At 39.0% G+C, this 6,491-nt stretch overlaps 1 protein-coding gene across 3 annotated transcripts in view; it reads left to right on the forward strand.

Annotated features, from left to right (window-relative positions):
• The window catches only part of GLRA2 (glycine receptor alpha 2), a 126,312-nt gene that overhangs the window by 36,613 nt on the left and 83,208 nt on the right, over positions 1–6,491 (forward strand). The window lies entirely within an intron of this gene.

Consider the following 6,491-nt stretch of genomic DNA (forward strand, 5'->3'; position numbering starts at 1 on the left):
AAAAAAAAAAAAGAATTGGCAGGGGTAACTTCTGAATCCAATGGGATTACATAGCAAACCACATATCTGCATACCTGCTCTCCTCACAGGTATCAGTGATGTCTGTCTTTGACTACTGGTAACCATTTACCTATTGAATGTATGTTAGAGCAGTTAAATGTTTTACAGAAAAAATGTAGGTTCAGGATCTGTTTCTAATTGAATGGCATAAAAAAGTGCATTTTCCTGGAATATGCTCGCAGAGATGGAGGTCTTTTGCCAATTGCATTACAATATATGACTTGAACAAGGATGTCATCATGCCAGAGAGAAAGAAACGGAAACTAAACACACATTGCAGGAAAATTAATATATAAAATAACAGAGGGAAGGGAGAGATTTAACTGCATTTTTAATGGGATTCAGAATTTAGCTGCTACATGAAATCATACTTGAGTTTAATTCCTCAGATTTGCTTGAACAAAAATTGGGAAATCATTTGCTGGCAACTCATGTGCTGGCATTACGTACCTACAGACAATGCTGGCATTACAATGAGAAGTGGGATGCCCATAATAAGAATCCACCACTCTTTCGTTTTGTGCCAGCTCCCGTTTCAAGCAGTGCACGAAGCAAAGCAAAATACTGGAGGGAGAGACAACACGATCCTAAACAGCAGAATGTGTTACTCCAGCCTGCATCTCTTCTCACAGTAGCAGCGAAGGCTCCACATCTCCTCTAAGCTCAATTTCAGCCCATTCGCATCTGACAGAAATGAAGCTGCAGAACACGGCAAACATTAGAGAGGGATTCCAGGGCTTCTCAAAAATAAGGGAAAAAGCAGACAGTTTGACTGTTCCGTTTAACAGGACAAAGCCTGTAGACTGTGAAAATTACCAGAATTGACATTCAAAATGATGAGTCAGGTCCCTGAAAAAATAATGAGATGAACTACAAAATGAAAAGCCCTTTAAAAGAGGAATGTCACTGGGATTTATTTTTTTGGCTTTCTGATGTACGAACAGTGCGTGTGCTCTCCTTTCAGGCACAGATCAAGATCCCCAGGAGAGGGGGATGGGAAGGATATAAAGAGATTTTACATTCTGCTGCCTATTTCAGTGCCACTAGTCTGAATGGCATTTGCTCCTGTGTCATGCAATGCTGTCATGGTTGCTGTGCAACTCCATCTCCCCTGCCAGTTAATGGGGAACTTTGCCTGCCTGTGCTTAGGCAATATTTTTATGTTATTTCAACAGCTATAAGAATCGAAAGTTTAATCTAAAAAAAAGAAGCTAAGATGTTGTTTGTAACACCAATTCCTGTCCCACCAACTAAGCTGTGGATGGGTGTCACTTGAAAGAATGAAGGGATAAGAATAGAAGCAAAGAGTTATTTTTGATATCATGCCCACTCATGGTGAGGCTTTTGCTGCTTTTCATGTGTGAGGAGACAATCATGCTTTTTGTAGGAGATAGGAAAGACTTGCACCCTGATCACTTTCCAGCAGTACCTCTGAAATTCTGGAGTCTGATCCCAGTATTTTCTCATTAGGAAAAATGTTACGAGGCAGCTGTTTTTCCGTAACCTCCTCACAAACTGCCACACTTGCAGGTTTGTTCATGAAAATGTCATTTCCCTTCTTGTCAGACACCTGGTGCTTGGAGATCCAGATTCTCTTGTGAGATAAAGGCCTTCTTCCTGGGGGAGAGCTATTGCATAGGTCAAGTGAGGTTTTGGGGGAGTCACAGCACACCAGCTGTTAGCATGCTCGTAAGCATGAGGTGCGTTGGAGTACAGTTTAATGTTTGCTGTGGATCAGGCAATTGTAGCTCAAATGCAATATTTTCTTACATTTCTAAAAAAATGAAAGTAAATATTGGATTATGTAACATGTAAACCCAGTTCCCTAAGGGCCTAACCCAGTACTGGCAGTTCTTTACTTCGGTTTTACGTTTCTGACCATTCACAAGATGTTTATATACATAATGTTCTGAACTGTTTTTCTAGCATTTTGGGATTATCAGAGAAGTAATACCTGTGGCTGGAGCCACAGATATTCAATATTATGATTATAAGCAATAGTATTCAAAAACTCTGAGATGAAGAAAGAGACTGGAGATGATGTTGAGAATAATCTGCTCACAAATATTGAAGAATTATTGATTTATCTTATTTATTTATTCATTGGTATGAAAGGAGTCCATCTCTAAGGAATCTTCACTGATGGTGCTACTTTGGAAATTATGGGTCAAAACATGGACTAACCCCATGTCTTAGTACTCCAAAGAGAGGCGGGGGTGGGATGTGTGAGGAACTGGGATAAAAACAGAACAAGGGGAAAGAGAAGGGCAGCAATAAATTAGGATGCAGAGGAAAGAGGCTGGGGTTTTGAAATGGATGAATACAGAAAGGGAGAGATGTAGGGTGCACAGGCAGGCATGGGTGGAGTGGGCAAAGTGTGTCACGGAATCAGAGAAAGGGTAGGACAAGGGAGAAGGATGAATTGGAATGAAGTGAACACAGAGTGCTGCTGAACTTCACTGCAGAGCACATGAATACCTCTGTGCTCCCCTGGCTGCATGTATGTGTGTCACTCTCTCTTCACTGGCTTTTCCTCAAGTGACAATATCTGGCTACTTATTTTTAGGGCAGCTGTAGTGTATATGCTGAGCTCTACTGCTGGCCCTTGTGAGGGCCAGCCTGTTTCTTTCTGGAGAAAATAGTGACATTGAAAAACAGAGCGTTCAGGTGTTTGAGGTCACCAACACAGGCAGTTCTGATTAATAATATGCTGTAAGGCCATTTAACTTTTCCCATAGATGCATTATCCTGGCTTCTATAGTAACATAAACCACAGCTTTCAGAACTATTGTCCCCCTGCTTGCAGAAGTAGGAAACACAGAACTTTGAACAATGCTGATAAGGTATCTTTCTGAAGTGATCAGAAATGAAAGAGGCTGAGCTGGAGTGAGAAGAGAGACAGGCCCACAGTCCGGGTCTGAACGATTTCTCAGGATGTTCTGGTGAAACCCAGGGATGAAAGAGGGGATCTTGAGTGAAATTCTGGATGGAGAAATACCAGCGGTGCCCTTTGTACCTTGAAGGCATTACATCCTTCTGAGATGCTGCTCAGAAGGACAGACCTAGCGTATGAAAGAAGCCTCACAAAGTAGGTCCCTAGAGGACTTGAATTACAGCCCTGCCTCTGCTACAGTATCGCTCAGTAGTGGTTTCTTTTTTATTATTATTTTGTCACAGTGCTGGCTAATTTTTCAGTTTCTGCTTTCTGGCTCCGCTTCTGCATTTTGTACTGTTCAAATCCCAGGGCTCAGTTCTTCTTTGACATTGGGATGGATGAGGGAAAGCAGGGAGTCACTTGGCTTTGCCTGCAGGGTGTCCTGCTGGACCTGGCGCTGTTCCTGATGTGCACAGAGGGATTCCCAGCTCTGCAATTCTCTTCTGGTCCCTGTCTGCTCTGTTAAGCCCCAGAGCTCTCCTCCTAAGCTACCTGTGTAACCCAAGCCTGAACAGCAGGGGATGGTTACAAAACATGTTGTTTGTATATCTCAACTGCCTTGATAGCGAGGTGCTGAAAAATAATTGTTCTATAGCAGTTTCTTCTGATGTATTAATGATTACAGTATTCATCAGTGTAATTGCCAGTTAAAATTGCACTTTGTATCAAATCTCCAGGGGCTCCTCTTGAATTTGCCAAGTGTGAGACATTCATTCTTTTTTTTTCTTTTTCTTTTTTTATATATATATATATTCTGTCAATGACGTTATAGGCAGTGTGGGTAGCTATAGCTGCCTAACCATTTCTGATCCTGTTTCCCTATTAGAATAAACATACAAGTAGTGACATGGCAATGGATTTGGTAAAAAAATTGTGGAATCATGTTTTTGCTATATAAGAGTCAACTGCTATAAACTGACCCACCACCATGGACTTCATTTGAGCTACTTCAGACTCCAGTAGCCAAACATTAGATTGTAGTAATCCTGTCAAAAATCAGTAGGTTTACCAATACCAGCCAAAAAGTGCTGAATTTAATACTTTTGTTAATACTGGTAAAAGGGATTACAGAAGCAAAGATGCTAACTATGAGTGACTACTATGCTGAGATGAAGAACAAGTTAAAAGGGCATGATCTCTTGCACTAGCACTCAATAATCATTGAATAGAAGTTATTTTCCAATTGTGTGGGTAAGCAGAGAATAATTTAGGCTTTCTGAAAGTCATCATTGCTAGGGAGAGAAAGAAGAGATGCCGACCTTTGTGTGAAACAGCATAATGCTCTTTTCCTCAACTCTCCTCCAGATGAATAATTGACATATCCATCTAGCCACTAGGGGAAATAGATCACTTAATCCTTGAGAAACTTGGAAGCACTTGATTACTCATGAGTTTCATACTAAACTAATAGATTAGATACCCCTGCCCATGTATATAGTTAAACCCTCAGATTTCTTGAGGGTTCTGGAGAGGAGAAAGGGATGAAGGGGAGAGGAAACACAGTGAGTGAGTCCACGACTGATGGTTGGTAAAATCTAAATGGTGTATAGGTCATAACTTCTTCAGAAGATGATGGTACACTTTGCAGCCTTTTAGAAAATCATTTGCATAAAGACACACTTGAAATGAACTTCAAAAATCTAACCCATTTTCAGAATATGACTGAAAAGAAGGAAGAGAGTTTGGTATGTCAACATTTCAGATTAAAAAAAAAGCAGAAGCAGTCTTTTGTCATTACTGGGGATTAGCAATTTAAATAGTTCAATCTTTAATCCAGGAAACTGGTAAAATGAGGCCAATTGACATTTGCAGGACACTTAAAATATTTAAAGTGGTAAGGAGCATGTTTTCAAAGGCATTCATACCTCCATGAAATGTATTCTTTTTTTTTCTCTAGATGGCTTACATTTTTAATTCTTATGCTATGTGCTCTCAAAGGTTAAGTAAGAGTTTATTTACTGTGATGTAGAGAGGACTGCTGGGTGATTTTCTTCATCACAATGCACTTTAGTGCCACTGACAACCAATTTCTGATTTCCTGATATTGACATTCTGTGCACTGAGACCTGTGTCGATAGGATAAGAATGGTACATTCTCTATGTAGCTCATGGATAAGCAAAAGCACAGAAATGAGTAGTAGGATTTTTGATCAAAATGATTACATTTTGATTACAGTTACCTAAATATCATCTACTTATCATAGTGATTTGATTGCAGGATGGTAGGACCAAAAAGTACAGTCAGGCCTTCCCAAAAAATTCCCATGGTAAAGAAACGGACTGAACTAGATTGAGTAAGCTGTATGTACTGAGAAACACAAATGACTTGAGAAGCACAAAATCACTACAGGGGACAGAGTTGAGTGAGATATGTCTCCATATAAATTACATTTGACTTTGTGACAACACGATTTCCAGGTTAGCAGCTGGCACATTTGTTCACTGGCATAATTAAAAATGTCTTCCCATTGTACCATAGTAATGCTTCAGTGTACTTTCAAGTGAGACAGTTTAGTTATTGTACTTGATGACAAGTGGACACTGTGGTTTTTGTTTATTTGTTTATTTGTTTTCTTTGTGTCGAAGTGTTGAAGGTAATCTGAAACAATACATGTACTCTTTTTAAATAACTTAAACCAAACTCTTAATATTTTTTTTCTGTGCCTTTTTCGAAGAAGATAGTTATTTGTAATTCTGTCAACCCAATATCTTGTTTATTAAAAGCATTTCCTTCTCCCCATGGAAACAAGAAGAAAACAGTGGAGAAGAAGACCTGAAACACAGATTTCAATCAAATGTAGAAAAGTAAACTAAAGCAAAAATAATGAGAGAGAAAAAAAAGGAAGAAACAATAAGCATATTCCTGTCCAAGTAAAATTATGCCTTATCTGGGACAAAACAGCTGAAAAATTAAGAGAAATTTAATTTGTATGATAACATTCCTTTAGGCTTACTTTCTTGTTCCTGAACCTTTATCTTTTAATGCAATGCAATTGTAGCAGTTACTGTATTTTTTCTTGTTGTTATTGTTTTCTTTTAATGTCTAAGAAGTAAGAATGAAGGGTTGGAACTGGCTCTCATACACAAAAAAAAACACTCCCTGTTGAAGAAACCCCTTGATTTTTATGTTTTCTTCCTTTGCTGTTCCAAAACAAAACCTAAAAATGTATGTCTCATAATCAGTCATTTTAAGTTTTGCATTATCTAGGTTCACTGTTATACATATAACATTCACTGGTACATTAGTGTGGAGCATCTCTTGCTATCTTGCTATCTTGCCTCTGTTCTGTCCAGCCAGTGCTCACTGGACAGTGCAGCCAGTGAGAGCCTGTTTTGCTTTACATATTCTATCTTCACAGGCTCTTTTGTCCTTAAAACCTAAGAGAGGATGAGGAGTTCATCTTCTGAGGCTCTAAGATTTGGCCTTGATTCTTCAAAGTATAAATATGGGGCTTTGAATAAAATCTGTATATTTCTAACAAGTGCTTCTTTTTTT

This window comes from Meleagris gallopavo, chromosome 1 (assembly GCF_000146605.3).
Source record: "Meleagris gallopavo isolate NT-WF06-2002-E0010 breed Aviagen turkey brand Nicholas breeding stock chromosome 1, Turkey_5.1, whole genome shotgun sequence".
In the NCBI taxonomy this organism is placed as follows: Eukaryota; Metazoa; Chordata; class Aves; order Galliformes; family Phasianidae; genus Meleagris; species Meleagris gallopavo.